We start from the raw sequence: 20,842 nt of genomic DNA on the forward strand, positions 1-20,842 counted from the left end.
AGGTTTACTATGCTGCCATCTAGTTGTTACATAAGGAGTCACGTCATAACTCCCATTTGAATTGCATTAGCGACTGTATTGCCATCTCGTGTTCGTTTACGGCGGACGAATGGCGATCCTGGAGGTTGTTCTCTTCAAAGTGCTGCCGATTTTAACATAGGAATGAGCAATCTATATTATGTGATCTAGGGTGTAGGCAAGTACTGTTTGAGCGCCAGCTCTGAAACCGCGGCAGGAATGCGGAGTGGAACCGATAAGGAGGTGATGACGTAATACTGCACTATACTATGCTAAAAAATATATATTCCGCTGCAGGAATGCGGCGTGGAAGCGATAAGCTGGTAATGGCGTAAGCTCAGAGAGTTGGGTTGCCTGAAGTAATAGATGCTCCGGAAAAGCAGATTTACATTCTGAACCCCTTATGTATCGGCAACTTCTCTGCTTTATGTGTGCAGCGGAGCGATCTAATCTAAAGGCGAAAGCTTCGAGTGAAGGCATAAGAAACGTAAACAAACAATGCAATTTCGTTATTGTGTACCATTTTATTTACACATATTAAGAAAAAAACAACTCAGCTGTTCTGCACAAAACACTATACGCCTCATGACGCTTTGTTGACAGCATGAGAGGTGTGACATTTTCACTTGCTTCCCTAATCCTTGCCACAAGTTCAAGTTCTTTGGTTTAGTAATTTTTAGTGTGTAATTTTTCTAGTTGCTTCATGTTTTTATTTGGTGTAAATATCTATATTTTCCAATTACATGTATTCTAGCGTAGCGAGGGAGGGAAGCTTCTCAGTCCACTTTTCCTTCCGCAGGTAGGTTTCACTCGGTATAATATAAGTCTATAAGTACGGATCATTTTGAGAACAACCAGATTCAAACTCTGTAGTCTGACTTGGGTTTTTCATAGTTTTCCTTAGTCACTAAGGCAAATACCGGATTGGAAATTTACGAATTATGATTTATTACCGCCTGTATCATCAATATCGTAAACATTAAATATAATTTAAATCAGTTACATGAAAAGAAGTAATAAAACACACGATAATGGAAACAGTATCTCGACAGTAGTCAACGTGCTCATTGGATTTAATTCATGCAACATTTAACGTACATTTGATTGAAATATTTTTAAAAGGCGAAATCAGTAATAAATTTTAAAAGGCATGCCTTTGTAAACAAAAAATTTATTCCAAAGTTGTGTAGGTGAATACGGTATATAGTAGCCCAGCGATTCTCAACCGGGGTGCTGCCGCCCCCTGGGGTTCTCAGTACAGTAAAAGGGGACCGTGAAAAATTTTAAGAAGCTTTCATAAAAATTTCAAGGTGTAAATTTTACACTCCATATATGCTTATACACGTATTACCGGTACTTATATTAACAACACAACATAAAAGGGATGTAAGTAGCTGCTTATATAACATTATGAAAACATGGTGACCCGCGATGGTGACAAACGAACTATGGGAAGTGACAAAGAGACAAATATTAATATCGAAATCAAAAAACGCGTGGTCCCACAAAAAGATCCGGCGATCTTGATGGCCGCGCATGTAAAGGACTGTTAAAACCAATCCACCGACGATGATAGTTTCCATTAAAAAAATTGAGGCCTTGTTCTGTGTGCTTGATGGCCATCCTGTTTTTAGAAGACTGGAATTATTACAGATAAGAATAGAAAGGAAAAATGGGTTTTGACGAAAAAAAAATTGAATGATATTGTCTATCGCTTGAAAAATTCCGCTAGAAGTCCATTAGATGGTTTATTCAACAAGCGAGAATTTCTTGTTCTTCCACGCATAGATAGTTTAAAGAGTTCGTTGAAAATGAAATGATACAAAATTAATGTGTGTGAAAAGTTACAATCGAGCGATTCTTGAAAAATGCGTACATTTTATCAATGGGCTGTGAATAACATGAACAGAAGTATATCCTTATCTTATTTTGTTCTCCAACAAGGTTGGTTTCATCTCTACGTTATGTTACTGGTCCACTGAAATGCCTGATGTTATTCACGAGGTTCCTCCATATGACGAGAAAGTGGGTGTATGATGTGTCATGAGCAGGGAAAGAGTAGTCAGACAACTGTAGTAAATCTGATGTCAACAAAACTTTTTTAAGAGTTAGCCGAGTTCTCTCAAAAACGGATTCCGTAGCAGCTCATACAGCGAACGTTTCCCTAAAAACTAATGAAGAATGCCAAGACAGAGTCATTAGTATCAATTTATAGCGCCGCTAATCCCTGATCTTACTCCCTGTGATTTTTATCTTTGGGGTTAATTAAAAGACACATTTCAAATTATCTCAAACATATTATCCGTCAGAAGATTGCCTTATTTCTCGACAGGAACGTAAGCGAATATTGAAGAACGAGTGAAGCTGGTGTCAAAAATGTATAGAAAAGAACGGACAAGTGTGAAAAATTTTGCTCAAGCAGTTGCGATTTCATCCGTACCGACTATAGCTACTGCAGGTTCTAAAACCGGAGGAAAAAGTGGTACGATGCGTTTTCTCTGAAAATACGTAAACTCTAATGGAAACCGATGTTTTTGTCAAATCCTTAGTATTTATTGATAGAGCCACCTTCCATCTTTTGGTAAAGTGAACAGATGTCAAAATCTAGGGATTGAAAAATCTGCATTCCTACGTGGAGCATATACGCATTTCCCCTAAGGTGAAAGTGCAGGGCACTCTAAGCCATGAGAAAGTGTATGGTTCCTTCCTTCTCATTGAGTAATCAATGGACATGCTACAGCAATATCTCCTGCCGAAGCTGGACCAGAACAGTCCCGATTTTATCCTCCAATAGAACGGCGCACACCCACATTTTTACAATTAAGTCAGAAATGAACTCTATAACCGACTCTCAAACAGGTGAATCGGTCGTACTGGTCGTAATAGTGAAATTCTTCGTTGGCCTACACGTTCTCCAGACCTGACCCTCGTTGATTTTTCATTGATCATGCTGTGGTAAAATGTGCCTAGGAGAAATTTTGACTAAACTTAGCGTGTGACAACGTGCCAAGTTACCAAAGAGGTTCACACTGAATATCTGCGAGGAAAGATACGAGAGTCATTTCATAAATAATGCACAGATTGACAGAACTGTGAAGTGGATGACGCAACACCAATGAAAATTACGTCAGTTGCAGTTGAAGGATTAAGAAAGAAGCACGTGTGTTCGTTTTGCCCATAGCATGTCTTTAGGTAATGAGAGCTAGAAATGAAGCCTATACGTGTCTCGAGTACTGTGACGATTGAAGACCAAAGATCGAATCTTTACGTGGCAAAACTCCCTTGCAGAAATCCACATTTCCACAGTGCTTTGAGTGGATTTTTTCAGTAGGTTATTTTACGACGCTTTATCAACATCTTAGGTTATTTAACGTTTGAATGAGAGGAAGGTGATAATGCCGGTGAAGTGAGTCCGGGCTTCAGCACCAAAAGTTACCCAGCATTTGCTCGTATTGGGTTGATGGAAAGCCTCAACCAGGTAACTTGCCTCGACCGGGAATCAAACCCGGGCCACCTGGTTCCGCGGTCAGGCTCGCTAACCGTTACTTCACAGGTACCTTTGAGTGGAGTTTGTGGTGAACTTACAGTGGGCCATAATACACTTTCCCGTTGGGCTACTCGTTTTCGTGATGGTCCTGTCAGCAAGTTTGCAATGTCCAGGCGTTTTTGCTTCTGTTCAGCAGTCAAGAAGTGAGAGGCCCATCGCGCAGAAAATTTTATCTTCTTAAAATTCTTTGTAAAAATACGGAATACCTAATTTGGTGAAAACCCCGTAGCTTCTGAAAGTTCCTCACACGTCGTTCGACGATCTTCTTGAAGAGCATCCGCCACAAGTTTCACATTTTGTTCATGTATTGATGTTTTCAGCCTTCCTGGTCTTGCATCATCGTCTAAGCTGACACGAAAACGAATAGCCCAACTAGGAACTGTACTGGTACTACGGTCCACAGTAAGCTCACCACAAACACAGCTCCGGATTTCTATGAGATTTTGCCACATAAAGATTCAATCTTTGATTTTCAATTGCCACAGTACCCGAGACACGTGTAGCCTCCATTTCTAGCCCTCGTTACCTAAACACAGAGTAAGCTATGGACGAAACGAACATTGACGTAATTTTCATTGGTGTTACGCCATCCACTTCACAGTTATGCCAACCTATGCATTATTTATGAAATGAGAGTTCTTTTTTCTAGTGGTATCAATTGTATATCAGGGGTTTCATTAAAGGCAGGCCTGAGATAGTGTTCAAACACCGAAAAATCATCTGTGAGAACCCTGCATTTAATGAACAAATGAATTAGATTGTAGATGGAGAGTTCTGCACATTAGCATCTGCAACAGAATTACAAAGGTTTATGTAGAATGTAAGATAAGTTACCTTGCCTTAAACTATTCTTACCTTCATAATGCAGCCGTTTCACTACGGCGAATCTCTTTCCAAATGAATTACTTCAAGTGAAGAGCTAGTGTAATGTCGCTGTTACTCTAAGTGCCAATCTCTACATTTCGTTCTAGCACTATGTGATAAGTATGCAGTAAATAGTTCGATGCGAAACACCATTCGAATATTTTTAGTCGGTTATTTAACGACGATGTATCAACTATGTGACCGTATATACCGTCTATGGAATTGACGACAGCGAGAGTGCCGAGGATTCGTCATGTGCTTACCTGACATTTGTCTTAGGGTTTGGGAAAACCTAGGGAAAATCCCAAGCAGGTAATCAGCCCAAGCGGGAATCGAACCCACGTACGATCGCAGCTTATCAGCAGACAAACGCACCTACATCCTGGCTACGCCTGTGATCTATCATTCGAAAAGTCATCCAACATTGTTTATTATACTTCTCGACTTAATAGACCTATATGATTTTCCCGGAGTAGCGGGAAATTTCTGTCACCCTTGCGAATTCTATAAAATGTACGCATATACAGTCATAATCCTCAGCTGCAATTAAATTCCAGTCCTTGGAAAAATCAACGTTCTCACGCTTTTCTACTTACTTACTTACTGGCTTTTAAGGAACCCGAAGATTCATTGCCGCCCTCACATAAGCCCGCCATTGGTCCCTATCCTGAGCAAGATTAATCCAGTCTCTATCATTATATTCCACCTTCCTCAAATACATTTTTATATTATCTTCACGTCTACGTCTCGGCCTCCCTAAATGTCTTTTAATCTCCGGCCTCCCAACTAACACTCAATATGCATTTCTGGATTCGCTACATGTCCTGCCCATCTCAAATGTCTGGATTTAATGCTCTTAATTATGTCAGGTGAAGAATACAATGCGTGCAGTTGTGTTGTGTAACTTTCTCCATTCTCCTGTAACTTCATCCCTCTTGGCCCCAAATATTTTCCTAAGCACCTTATTCTCAAACACTCTTAACTATGTTCCTCTCTCAAAGTGAGAATCTAAGTTTCACAACCATAAAGAACAACCGGTAATATAACTGTTTTATAAATTCTAACTTTCAGATTTTTTGACAGCAGACTGGATGATAAAAGCTTCTCAACCGAATAATAATAGGCATTTCCCATGTTTATTCTGTGTTTAATTTCCTCACGAGTAGCATTTATATTAAATATAAATGCGTGCAGTTCTGTGTTGTGTAACTTTCTCCATTCTCCTGCAACTTCTTTTATATTTTCATTTCGTACAATATTCTCGTCACGAGACATATATATCATATACACGCTTTTCTACAGCTCATAAATTATCATAAACCATTTCTCTACATTTCCCATAATTACTTTACGTTTTCTTTGTTATAACAGTAACATTTCTACCATTTAAATTCGGTTCCTGTGGCATTTTGAAGACTTGTAAACAGCACAAAGCAAGAGTTCATAAAATATTCGGCTAGTCATTCAAGCCACAACACTCAGTACGAAATGCCACGTTTGAGTTTTTTTTTTTGTTTTCTTTTAAGGACGACTCGCCCGAAAGCTTGCACTGCAGCCTGAAGCTTATTGTGCTTGCCACTCTTGTTCTGTGCGTGATATCTGTCGCCGAATGGTCGCGCTCGTGTACAAATGCAGCTCGCTGTACTATAAACTTCCCAGATTATGGTAATGATTGTGATGTGAATAAATTATGGCGGAATGAATCCGAGGCCCAACACCGAATGCAGAAGTACGGAATAACACGTTTAAGATTTTGCATTGTTGCAGAACAAAATACTGTCTTATTTTGTAGGCTAGTTAATTGTTCTAATAGATAATGATACCTTTTCACTTATTAGTATTTAGGCCTAAGACGGCAATTTCTCCCCCTTTTCCTTTTACAGTGAAATTTGTTTTTAAAACACTTGGTAAATCTTTTCTGAAATTTGTTCTTGAACACCTTGTGGAAGTCGGATATTATTTTGTTATCGCATTGTCGCGATCGCGGAGAGAGTAAAGGAAAGCGTGCAGCTGCATAATAGGTTTATTCCGCAAAGAGTTGAAGTTTATTTTTCAATTTACTTTATACTTCCTATCAAAGTAAGAAATACTCAATAATTATACCACCAACAAAATCAATGCTTAAAAATAAACCACAGCCTGCCTTTCGCAAATCAATTTTGTTTCAACAGGGAATAAGTTTGAATAATGTTTCTTTGCATAGAGTCTGATGTGCTTCGTCAGATCGACTTTGATGAAATTATCAATGTTTTCTCAGTGTTGCCAATTCCAAAAACCAGAAAAATTTAAATTCTTGCTCGAGAAAGACTAGAATTTACATATGATAAAGCACTCCGTTCTTATTTTTAATAGTTTCAGTTTGATGATATGTACAGTACGTACGTCGGAAATTGTTCGAGACAAAAAAAGAAATTCTCATGTGCTGGCACAAAAAAGAGAAACAAGGGATACTGTTGTAAATGTCTTAGCAACATATGCCATGCAGAAAGTTTGAGATTTAGAAAAAGTGTAATTTATGTATTTAATGATGTGCGTGTATGTTATTTTGTGCCACATAATGGTGAGAATATTGTATCACTTAAATGTGTCATTTTACAAAAAAAATAATGCGACAATAAACTGCATTGTTTAAGTCATGTTCTTTGTTATGTTTATATTCCCAAACCTTGTAGTCACTTTATAACAGCATGCTGACTGTCATCAGAACCAACTGCCGAACCCTGTAGAATGGAAATACACACTTAAATCACAGTTTCACTGGCAGTATGGGGTTTTAATACTGACACACGTAACCAATGTTCTTCACATGGTGCTGATGCTAGCAGTTTGTGGTTACCGGTACTCAGTTTATTTTGTAATTGGATTAATAATAATGGCTGGATTTATGACCAACACACATGTAGTCTTTATACACTTCTTAAGCTAGGCACAGACTAATATAGCAAAGCTGCTTTTTTTCAAAGCAATTTTGCTTTGAGAAGAACGTTTCTGCTTGTTGTACCTTTTGTTGCTATGGCTGAGGAAGATAAGGATGTTATGGCAGCCTACTGTCTAGAAGAATCATACAGAGATGCTGGAAGCAAATGTTTTTTGATTACATTCAATTCACGTACAGAATTTTCTCCAGAAATTGTGATATGGTAAAATGAAGTATCAAAATTCCATAAGATTATCTTTTGATGGTATTGTAAATTTGGGAGAACAAAGATTGTATTTATTCAAAGCAGGTCTCTGTTCTGTCGGAACCATTAACTTTTCTGCATCTAACCATTTTCATATTGGTTCAAATCAACTGAATCGAAATTACAAAAATGTATCATACTGGAAAACAAATTCGGGCAGCAGCTGGCATGTCAAAGGTGCATACACACAACAAAATGCTTTACCGAGGGCAATGATCTGGCTGTGTGTAGTGAGCAGAATGCTTTTTGCTTCATAGATGTGTGCTGTGCTATGAATATTTTAAATTACATGCATGTTTCAGCAATATCATTTTTCGATGAAAGAGTAATGGAACAGAGAAAAACTCTCTCCAGCAGCGGGATTTGAACCTGGGTTTTCAGCTCTACGTGCCAATGCTTTATCCACTAAGCCACACCAGGTACCCATTCCGGTGCCGGACAGAATCATCTCAGTTTAAGTTCCAACTCTTGGGTTCCCTCTAGTGGCCGCCCTCTGCACTACGTCATAGATGTCTATGAACGAAGGACTGAAGTCCACATATGTGCTGAGGTGCACACGTTATGAGTGACTAGTTGGCCGGGATCCGACGGAATAAGCGCCGTCCTAAATCACAAAGTGATTTACGCATATCATATATATTATTTTAATGTACCGAAGTACATATGATATTTCCATGCAAATATTCTGCGTCATCATACGATGAAAGAGTAATGGATGCCGGCCAACCAGTCACTCATAACGAGTGCACCTCAGCACATATGTGGACTTCAGTCCTTCGTTCATAGACATCTATGACGTAGTGCAGAGGGCGGCCACTAGAGGGAACCCAAGAGTTGGAACTTGTACCCGGTGTGGCTTAGTGGATAAAGCATCAGCACGTAGAGCTGAAAACCCGGGTTCAAATCCCGGTGCCGGAGAGTTTTTTTCTGTTCCATTACTCTTTCATCGTATGATGACGCAGAATATCTGCATGGAAATATCATATGTACTTTGGTACATTAAAATAATATATATATATATATATGCGTAAATCACTTTGTGATTTAAGACGGCGCTTATTCCATCGGATCCTGGCCAACTAGTCACTCATAACGAGTGCACCTCAGCACATATGTGGACTTCAGTCCTTCGTTCATAGACATCTATGACGTAGTGCAGAGGGCGGCCACTAGAGGGAACCCAAGAGTTGGAACTTACACTGAGACGATTCTGTCCGGCACCAGAATGGGTACCCGGTGTGGCTTAGTGGATAAAGCATCAGCACATAGAGCTGAAAACCCGGGTTCAAATCCTGGTGCCGGAGAGAGTTTTTCTCCGTTCCATTACTCTTTCATCGTATGATGACGCAGAATATCTGCATGGAAATATCATATGTACTTTGGTACATTAAAATAATATATATAAAATATCATTTTTGTCAAAAGAAGCTTTGATATTAGTGTGCACACAGCTTTATAGTGTTCCATCAGAGTCGAAGAGTCTTATTTACCTTATTAGACAATATTTTGACCTATTCATCATTTTACCTGCAGGCTTGACTCATCTTTTCGTAGGAGTAAAGGAAAGGAAAGGAGTAATGTATAGGCTGAAATATTTCTGTATATCGGAGGTAAAGGACACTATGTCACAAATACTGAATTTTACAGAACTAAATGAAAGTGTTCTTTAACATGCTATCTTATGGCACATAGTCCCTTTCCAACAGGCTAACTCGCTCATTATTACGTGTAGAAGTTAGTGCTTTGCATCACTAAAAGAAAGCGAAAAATTAAATAGAAATATGCAAAAACCTCAATTTCGTAAAAAAGTTGACATAGTGCCCATCACCTTCTATACACAGATTTATATTGTATACTACAGAATGTAAAGACGTTGTCCAATAAAATTATATTTTACTTGTGCTTATCATTTTAAACAGTATTTACAAACTTGTTCTAGATAAAAACCAACAGAACTAGCCAACGATGAATGAATTGTGCTTTACAGTGATTTTTTTTTTTAAATTTCGATGCAGACAAATGGGAAAACCCTTAAAATTGAATGGCTTGATGAAAGGTGAGAGTTGAAGTCGGACACTCAAGTAATCCAGAATATTATTTCTTGATCCATTCCTTTGTGCTACAGGTTAAAAAAACAGTTGAGAAATACTCCGCAAATTGTACAGATTTCTCTTTTGCACTTCTAGTCCATGTGTTATCAGTACTATCATTTTACAGTTTAAAATGACAAAATATTTCTCCATACATCAAATCGCATTGTTGTGCATAAATTTTGTAATATAATAGTTGAGTGCAGTAGATACAAGTTATTAATCTGGACTGTGGCTAAATATTTACTGTCACGGTCTGCTGCCATTAGATGGAAAAAAAAAAAAAAAAAAAAAAAAAAAAAAAGAATACATCAAAACATTGTCGGAACACACTTCGGCATGTGTATGTGAGGCTAGCTGCTGGCTGGTCGATCTGGACCCTTAAAGGCTATAGCACTACAGATTATTATAGTGTTAAGTACTTACCAGGTCTATAAGAATTGGTAGCAGTTTCTATTTATTATACACTTGAATCTTAGGTGCAATAATTTAGAAAGTATTACTACTTCAGTGCAAATCCTAATTACATTATTTGAGGGAAATTCTTTCCATTTTCCCATATAGATGTATTAATAAAACGAATTGGAATGGTCTAGACTTCTTTACGAGATGGAAGAGAAGGTCCCAATGCCATGAGCATCGACAGAGCAGCATTTTTTTAAACCCCTTTCAACATGTGGCACACTAAATTTGTAATTTAAAATCCCGTGGTACACTCGTGTAATGTAAAGGAGTGGTTCCTAACCATGGAAGAACTGTTTCCATAAAAAAAGTAAAATACATTTTTTGAAGGTTGGTACCATATTCCACTTACAACCCTGGCAACCCTTATCGCTCGTCAATCATTCTCTTCTCTGCCATTCTCCCACATTGTATTTCCTGAATGTTGACTTCTGTTACATTCATTGAAAATTGGCTCTTGTGGACTCATTTTTTTTTAATTACTCCTATCGCTTTATTTTTCAAATTTTTGCTACGACAACCTTTACTACTTTCATTTTCTCGTAGCACACCAGTGGATCAGTTATGGCACATTAATGTGTCGTGACACACCGGTTGAAAATGGCTGCCATAGTTTTAGACAGTTATGATCGACGAATTTTGCCTGGAGTCCTTTGTCAGGAATAAGATTCTTTTACATGCCAGAAGTCTACGACATTGGCCCTCAAGTTTATTTCCCTCCCAAAGCAAGCCATGCTAAAAGATTTTTATCGTTCTTTGAAATTCATTACCCTTGGCCAGGTTTGAGCTGACAAACCTCAGATGCAATTAATATTTGAGGAGAAAAATTCGCTCCGGCACCGGGGATCGAACCCGAGTCCTTGGTTCTACGTACCAAGTGCTCTGACCACTGAGCTACGCCGAATTCAATCCACAACACCGGACCGAATCCTCCTCCTTCAATGTTTCCCTTTGTGGCCTGACTCCAAGTTAGGCATATAATATGTTGATGTATATGTCCAATGTCAACTGCCATAATACTAGGAGCGCACTCAGCTGAGTGACTTGTATGGCCGGGATTCCGCAGTTACGTGCACAGTAATCTGTACAAATATATGCACTGCAGCTATGAGAATATTATAGATTTATTTTATTAATTTGTCCTACAGAATAATATCTGTGATATTGACAATTAATATTTGAGGAGAAAATATATACGTCAACATATATGCCTAACTTGGAGTCAGGCCACAAAGGGAAACATTGAAGGAAGAGGATTCGGTCCTGTGCTGTGGATTGAATTCGGCGTAGCTCAGTGGTCAGCGGCACTTGGTACATAGAACCAAGGACCCGGGTTCGATCCCCGGCACCGGAGCGAATTTTTCTCCTCAAATATTAATTGTCAATATCACATATATCATTCTGTAGGACAAATTAATAAAATAAATCTATAATATACTCAGATGCAATGTTCAGTATGATAACTGCAAAACCACCAAGGGCAACACATTTTGTTGTCAAACCAGAATGCCAGGAACATTCTACTTTGAGTCTTGTAGATCTCATTAAGAAGCATACGATAGTGTTCAGAAGGATGAAATATATAGATGTCAAACAAAAAAAAATCCGAAATGTCAAAGAAGTTAGATTAGTCTAAATTTTAAATTGTACAAGGAATATACATAGCTACTCTGAAGAATTTCCAACTTGAAAGGACTTCAGCAAGGGGATACATTATCAACAATATTGTTCAACCTGAGTTTGGAAAAAGCTACAAGAGAGAAGTTTCTATAAACCCCACTGACACCATTTTTAATAGATTAGGACAATTTATTGCATATGAAGATGATAATGTTATTAACACAAATGTGTATATCCAATGCTTACCCACTTCACTTGCGTAGTTCGGGTTCTGCACACTGCAGATATATGGCAGGATTGTGACCTATTTTAAAGTTGAACAACACTTTGGTGGGTCATGCTATGCATATGTATCTTTGAAGAGTTATGTCGTGTACTAAGATGTAAGTGTAGTGTAGGGAATGGGTGAGAATGATGATGAAGATGGGGAAGAGAGAGAAAGAAAACCCAGTGCCTACTCCTGTCAAATAACACCAAGGAGGCTGTCAGGCTTAACGTCCCCATCCGATAGACGAATCACTATCAACTATGATGCCTTCTCTTCATATGCACTGCAGAGAGATTTGCAATTTAACCCAGGCGTATTGGTGCACAATCTAGTAATCAAAAGTTGTACACTGCACCTCTCCTTCTCTCAAGGTAGAAATTTTACACAAAAAATCTCTGACCCTGCCAGGAATCGAACCTGGGTCAGCTAGTCAGAAGACAGACACGCTACCAGAGAAACTAACTCAGCAGGCTCATTAATACAAATGTTAATATATTAAAACAAATATTTTTTAGAATTGGCTTAACAATTAACAGCAATAAAACTAAATATATGATTGCATCCGGAAATCCAGAGAAGTGGGTCAGTATCAGAAGTCTTGAAATTGAAGAAATAAATTTTCAAACAGTTGAAAAATTTCAATATTAGGGAACAATTCTATCAGAGTATAATGTCAATGAAAAGAATTCAAAGTAAGATTAACCAAAGAGAATAAATGTTAGTATGCAATGGAGAATGTTACGAAGTCCAGAAATGTTTCGAGGAACACAAAACTACTGATATACAGAATGACATTAGACCCTCAGTAATGTATGCTTTGGAAACCAGGTGTTTCAGAACAAAGCAAATAAATATGCTAACAGTTTGGGAAAGGAAATTACTGAGGGTATATCTGAACCCAAATATGTACAAGATAATTGGGAAATAAGATCAAAGAAGGAAGTGAGCCAATAATAACAGACCAAGTATAATCAGTAGAAAAAGCAAAAGAATTGGATGGCTTGGGCATGTGGCAAGAATGACTGAGCAGATGATTTAAAAGATCTTCATCGGAAAACCAGGAGGGAGAAGGAAAAGGCTGGATGAGAAGATGGAGATGAAGGCAGTAGATAGAGCAGAGTGGACAGGCATCTCAAGGAAAGCAAAAGCCCTGCATGGGCTGTAGCGCCAAGGAATAAATAAGATCTCATTAAATTTAAAGTCTTTAAGTTTGTGTGCACTGTCTTTTTATTAGTAATTTTCCTTTCAGTTAATGTGAAAATTTGAGTTTTTAAAGTTCATCTGCTCAATTCACATTAACCAATACAAGTTACACAGATGAACTAAGCAGGTATTACCTGCAACACTTCTTAAAACACCAGAAAGTAAAGCTGAATTACAATTACTTAAGAGAACTTGTTGCCTATTGTTGAAGGAAATTTGCATTAAGATGTGTGGAGTTACCTACTAATGCTGCCTTCAGGAAATAATTCTTATTCATTACAGACTTGTAATTCTCAATTCAATACCGGACACTTTGTACTATATTAGAATCTAACCTCCACTCCTTCTTTCAACAGGTTTCTGCCTTTCAGACATCTTACACTGTGACGGATAATTCACTCTGGCTGTGATCTTCCATTTTTGTTCAAAGTTGCTCACTGATTATTATCTTACATGTCATTTAGCGCTTAATGGCAATTATTTAAAGATATCAATTTGACGTCACTGAAAACTATACAGATATGTAAGTGTAGGGATGATCTTTTTTTAACAAGTGGGCCTAGGTCCTATTTGGTCTTCATGACGCACTGATCCTGGTCATATGAAATTTTATTTTTGTGTGAAGCCAGTTGGGAGACATAAATGTCTTTTAAATATGAATTTATAATCAATGTTAGAATTAAATTTCAATGTCGTCTTTAAGGAACAAGAGAATCAAATCCTGATCTGCTAAGGAACTCAACATTCTAAAGAGGACAACAATGATGATATAGCAACACCCAGATGCGGCTGAAGAGCATGGAACTTAATTTTTTAATCAATAATTACTTTTTCATAACTTCTGCAGAACATAATATGTTTTATATTTTCGCAAGTTCCCTAGACTTACCTTCGAATGAATTTCCACTTGGTCATTTTTCCATTAGCAGAACCTGGATTTGGAAACTAAAACCTTCCCAAAATTCTGCTAGTCTGGTGGAACTGAATTCTGAGTGTAGCACCTGCAAAGTGGAATTCATTATCCCTGATAGGATGACAGGCGAGAAATCCCTAAGGTCTTTTATATGCCAAAAATTCTGCGTGACAAAGAATCTAAGCTTTATTTATTTTCCAAATGAATCCCTATTTTTCTTTTGTCTCCCAGAGCTCGAACACACGATACTTCGGTTTACAGAGAAGAATGGTGATCAATAAGGTGCATCCATACCAAAGGTAATAAATATTATTTCGTCTGCAATGTTAGTGTTAAGACTGTTTATTAACACTGTCTATTTAACTTCTTTAACTTTCTCTCCACACCAATATGAAATGTTGAACATCATAAAATGGATCTGAGGAAGAAGGAAATGGTACTTCAATATTTTGAATTTGTAATCAACACAACTGGACCTAAAGTAAAGCTATTTTAGTTAATTATAACTCAGACATAAAGCAACTAGCAATTCACATACTTTTCTTACAGATTTCTGTTTGGATTGTTTCTGTTATATTTCAATTCTTATGAAAACTGAATATATGTATTTTTTCTGGCATACCTAGTTCTTTTTACTTTAGGGTCTACAGACCCATAAATCAAGAGTAACTGAATCACTTACTGCTTGTTCCATTCCATGACGATAAAATAAGTATAAAATACCTAGGTAACAGTAACTTTCACGTTCTCAGCTTGTGCACAAACGTAATAAATGATATTTCGTTTATATTAAAATTATTAATCACTAGGGGGCGGACGTTGATGAAAAGTCATCTTCCTATTTTCACATTAGAACGATGCCTATTAATATAGAAATCCTTTCTATGTTAATATCAACGTAAAAGATTAATTTCTCATATTGCATTTTTTGACGTTTTTGAACTATGAACTAATAGATCATTTTTACATTTTTTCGGCATCTTTTGCTTATTTTTAATATTTTGAAGAACTTTTAGATCATTTTGAATGCATTTTACTTCCTTCTTTACATATAGGCCTGTTACATCCTTTTCTAAGCAAACAGATCAGTTGTAGGCCCTACTAGTAATTACCTACTGAATAAGTGAATAACAGTGAAGTTTGATTTTATAGTTTGGAACAAACTCTACAGTCCATCCCTCATTTCACTGAAGGCTTCACCTCACACAACAGCTTAGTTTAAGTGAGGGCTTTGACAGCTACTGTTCTTCTGTCAGTACAAGGGTGTCTTTAGAATTTATGTTTGGAAGAGGGGAAGTTTTCACTGTTTCCTGGACTATAAGATGCTGTGTCCCCAATATGGTTCAGAAGGAATGTACTATAGTAGACAGTATTTTTAACACAAAGATTGCAAGAATGTACCCTGCGCCCATAATTTGTTTTGTCATTTACACTCCCTATCTCGAAAGTTTGGTAACAAAAGTGAAAAGTGGGAGGAGACGGAGAATGAAGGCACTGACATGGACCACCCCTGATTGAAACACATTGTAAACACTCATTAAAAGTTATAGTTTCATTTTGTTGCATGCCCTTTGCCTTTATCTTAGTCAAATTCCAGGAAGTTGCCTCCTCTCTCAGACATTTGCAGGGCAGTCATTGAAACAAGGTGACTAACTTTTAAGAAGTTGTTGTGCAAGTACGGTGAATAATATTTAAATGCCATTTTATTTTAATTTTATGTCATTTTTCCATTATTTTAAGGGCATTTAATTGATCATTTTAGTAGATTTTTAGATCATCAACATCTGCCCCCTATTAATCACTATTTGTTATCTAGTCCAGCCTCGCCATTTTATGTCACTTCTGTGTACACTTTATTATACTCACATGTACAGATGAACAAGTTAACAAGTTTCAGTCACTTCTGTGTGCCTTTAATTTTGCAGTTTGTTACCTACACGCATAGTTGGAAACACTGATGAATATCACAATAGTCAATGAAAATAATTAATTCACAATGTTAACAAAAATTTGTCCATGAACATTGACTGTTAACAAAATCTTTATGGTGTGGATGCATCTTTAGACCAACCAAGGCTACTAAGTGCAATGTTATATACATTCGGTAACTACACAGGATGGAAGATATTCAATGACAGTAACGTCACAGAGTAAATCCTTAAGGTATAGAATTTTCCTTTGCCATTTTGTGTTATTTCTTTATATTCAATAGGAAATGGACTTTGTGTCTAGAAATAACTGCAACATCACAGTAGTGAGAGGAAAAGATGTAAACTAACATTGCCTGCTGCAAGCTCAGCTCTGCAAAACTCTCTATGCCCCACCTTATGCAGGCCTTACGATGCAGCACATGTCCATGTTTTGGTAACAGCATTGCAAAACATTAATTAGGTAAAGCGATTTATTAACAATAATTAATTAAAGTATTAAAATACTCTTAAACTATAAACTTGACAAACATTATGCAAAATATTTGTCTTAACTGAGAACTCTACTGTAAAAACGTTTATGAAATGTATATTACTTAATGTGTTTTAAAGATAATACAATAAAAAGTTATCATGCAAAATAATTATTTCTGGGAAATTATATGCACAAAGGAACAAAATGGTAGAGGACTTTTCCATTCATTACTATGATAAGGATTCGTTTCTTAAAAGGACTGTAGCTGAACACTTCCATACTGTATAAGAAAATTAATACTACTTAGTAGTATATGTTACTGTAATTTCATATACACCTGTGTTACCTTTGATGCCAAAGATGTAATTTATTCAACCAGTTGTAATATAACGTACTCTATTTGATAATTAAAGTTCAATATTTATTATTTGTTTTAAAAATACAGAGTGTTCCAGCAATAAGTACCAGTTTATTCGTTGGCTGCTGGATGGCACGGTGCTTCACCAAATTAGAACTTACTGTACATGCATACTTATTAACTATAATATGTTGTATTTAACATTAATTATTATATGCTATATTAATTACAAAATTTTGTACTCACCCTCATGATAGTAGCTGCTGGAAGTGTTACCATTTTGCACTATACAGAGTTCATATTGCCATAAAAAATCACTGTTCACATTCATGAGCTTCACTACACTGATTTGTCTAATTGCATACGAATGTTATCTTTCAGTTGTTCAATTTTGCGAGGATTATTTGCATATACCCTGTTGTTTAGTGTTCCCCATAAATAAAAATCTAGATGTGAACTCTGTATAGCACAAAATGGTTAAAACTTCCAGCAGTTACTGACATGAGAGTAACTACAAAATTCTGTAATTAATAGAACATATAATAATTAATGTTAAATACAACATATTATGGTTAGTAAGTATGCGTGTAAGTTTTAATTTGGTGAAGTACCATGAATTTAAGGGCCCGGTTGCTGGCGGTCGCTCAAGCACCATGCTGTCCAGTGGCCGAAGAATAAACTGGTAGTACTTATTGCCAGAACGCTCTGTATATTGTGACGAAGTATTGTGAGGAAAAGGAGGCATAGTTCCGCTTCATTTAGATATGGAAATATTATTAATGTTTTAGATGAAAGCTAGACAATCGTTTAATGAGCCATAAAATAAAAATGATCATTTTCCAAAAATTACAAGATAGGAGAGGGACCAACAGAGACACATGCGCACACACACATGGTCCCTCTCTCTCTTGGTCATTTACTCCTTCTCATTCCTATGTATAATTGAAAAATTGACGTCTTAATTTCATAAAAATTACAGCTGAACTCTGATATAGTCATTAAAATCCGGTTATTTTATATTTTCAATGAATTCTGCTTATTTACGAGAAACTGTAATGGACCGTGATAAAACTGTATGATATAAATAGTTAAAATACAGACAACCTGATGCAAATACACATGCTATGCAATCTGTTAACACAAATATATTTAAAATCTACGCAAGCAACTGAAATGTTTCTCTACTAACTTTACTTATTTGGCGCTATGCTGGCACATCCAGTGAGTCAAGTACTATTCTGGACTGTCAATATGTAGCTTTCAGGTCAACTGTTTCAGTTATCATCCCTGTAACGAAGTTTCACATACTATAAGAAAATAAAGAAATCATTTCTCAATTCTAGACTCAAGTGAATAACTATAAATCTATTTACTTCATTAGACAGTTTTCATTTACTTCTTTTACAGGTGAACGAAACTCTACACACTCCTCAGCAATTTTTCTGTTGGTGGTTGTACCTACTCAAGAAACATACAATTGTGCATGCACTTTATTTAACAGGGTGTACGAAATGAACAAAGGGAACATACTAGTGTATGTTTCTTCTGTTAATGTGCTTAATGATAGAATGTTTTCGGCACAGTGATAGAGCAAATTTTGCTTACTCTACATAAATGCCAAGAGGATAAAAAAAATCAGTCTGCTCAACAACAAACATATTAAATTTCTCTTTGTCAGAAAGGGGCAGATACTAACTAATACTGTATATGAGATATATAACAGTAAAGTGCAGTTACAATAAAGCTTTCATGGTTTCGGGTCCTTGGCACCAGATGGTGATCTGGTCACCACCAAGATTCATATCTGGTACTCAGTTTTACAGGAGACTGAGCATATACTGGATTCATTTTGGAGGTTACAGCGAAGGTGAAAAATTGTGCCTTAACCAGGGCTTGAATCTCAGGAAGTTTCCATTTCAGTGTCAATTTTTCTACTTATAGATCCAACTCAGTCCCTCCTAGCCCTACGGTAAGGCGTACATCTAAATTAATGAACAAAATTAAAATGATTTAAGGGAGATGATGGGTGAAATTTCTATTTTCTACATTTTTCAAGCTATGTCCTTGATTTTTTGTACACAATCATGGTGTGATAGATAATGATGTGGGGAGGTTTCACTGTTGTGAATCAGTTACTGAATTATTAACAGAAATATTTTGGAAAACATGCATATTTCAAAATGAAGTGTGTCGCTCAATTTTTCAGTAAAATGTCTGAATTTTCTTTGGAAGACCAGTGGCATATTTAGAAAAACATCAGATATTAGTTTTCCTATATCTTTACTACAAAAGGGAGAAAAGAAATTATAACCACTGCATACATAAAAATAAGAATTTCCCATTGCCACTATAAATATTTCATTTTTTTTATTTCAAAAAGTATTCATTTAATCATAAAATTCATGCGCTATTTTGTTAACCACAGTATATAGGACATGCCATAAAAATTTCATGTTCCTAGCATCAAAACTGTAAAAACCTTTATACTTCAAACCTGACGAACTGTCCTGAAAAAAAAAAAAGTGTGAGGATACAGCTTGTAAAATTTGCATGGAATTAAAGTTCTAGGGTGTAGCCATTTATATATTGCGTAATTTTCATTCTTCCGAGCATAGCAGAGCATTGAAACTTGCTCAACATATAAATAAGAGATTGCTGATTCATTTTTCACAAGAAAACGAAAAATGCGATTTTTGACTGAAAATGACCAAAATTTCACCTGTCTTCCTCCTTAACAGAATTATCTGTTTCTGTTGCAAGGATACTTAGGCTTTATTGGCCCATTGTGCATTCCAACTCGGGACATTCCCAACCTATACCAGCTGACTATGCTAAGGTTTGCAGAGTACTAAAATTGAGAGCAGAGAACCCTGCATGTCACTAAACCAGTCTCCTACCAGAATTATCACGCATAACTGAAAAGAAAACTACTGGAAAGAGGCGGAGGAGAAAGAGTAAAACTAGATTAATATATTTTCTTGATTATAATATATAAACTGATCTATAACATTAAGCTGATTATCTCCCACTATAAAATCACTAATTAGCTCTTTTATAAATTAATGTTTTTATTTAGTCAATCAAAAGGAACAGAATGAGGTATCCCGAGTGTCACTGTTATTGTATCATCTTGGGACAGATGATGATGATGACGACGATGATGATGATGATGTCACTAGGGGCAAACTAACACACAAATTTAGCAAAATAGTTGTTTGTATTCACCCAATTAATAAAGATTTAGTAATTTAATATTTCACGAGCCTACAAGAATACACACAATATTATTTTAGGTTATGAAAAAACTGGGAAAGATACCTCTGTTAACCAAATCACACCCTGGAGAACATTATGAAACAAGTTGCGGCCTTTCCCTATTAAAAAGAAAACAATGTTTGGAAGGTTAGCTTACAAAACAAATTATAATGATTAGTTTATCATGTCTTAGATTAACTTTCATAAAAGATCGTGTCCAACATCAGGAAAAGGGAGTATTACACTTGTGGACTTCTTCTTTAGTGTGTATCTGAGGTAGATTTTAAAATCTTGTGAGTTAAAGCATAACTCAATACTGTAATAAATTATATTCTTTTAGATGATGACATTCCTGTACGATTAATTTGCTAATTTATATAAGTAAACAGAGTGAAACATTGTGACTGACATCATGTTACACATTGATCTATTTCGTGAACTCCAAATTCTGGTTGTATTGTAACTCTCTGCTCCAAACTGCGAAATACTAAAGGATAGTAATTTTAACAGGGAATAGCAAGTGTAACAAAAATAGTATTTGGGCAAATGATGGAAAATTACTGGGTTCCAAAAAAATTTTGTTCAACAGCAAGTATAAAATGTGCTAAATTTAAAAGTCATAATGGATAACTGAGAAGCTATAATCTTATTAAGTTAAA

At 36.3% G+C, this 20,842-nt stretch overlaps 1 protein-coding gene across 6 annotated transcripts in view; it reads right to left on the minus strand.

Annotated features, from left to right (window-relative positions):
* Positions 1-9,327: 9,327 nt before the first annotated feature.
* BuGZ (Bub3 interacting GLEBS and Zinc finger domain protein) overlaps positions 9,328-20,842 on the minus strand; it is a 110,079-nt gene continuing 98,564 nt past the window's right edge. For 2 of the 6 annotated variants that reach the window (XR_011333431.1, XR_011333428.1), the window contains exon 13: positions 16,015-18,215. The gene's annotated coding sequence lies outside the window, so the exon portion shown is untranslated. Of the gene's footprint in view, positions 14,586-16,014; positions 18,216-20,842 lie in introns of those variants that run through there. The other 4 variants (XR_011333432.1, XR_011333429.1, XR_011333433.1 and 1 more) reach the window with 4 other exon arrangements.

The sequence above is a fragment of the Periplaneta americana genome, chromosome 8, assembly GCF_040183065.1.
Source record: "Periplaneta americana isolate PAMFEO1 chromosome 8, P.americana_PAMFEO1_priV1, whole genome shotgun sequence".
NCBI classification, from domain to species: Eukaryota; Metazoa; Arthropoda; class Insecta; order Blattodea; family Blattidae; genus Periplaneta; species Periplaneta americana.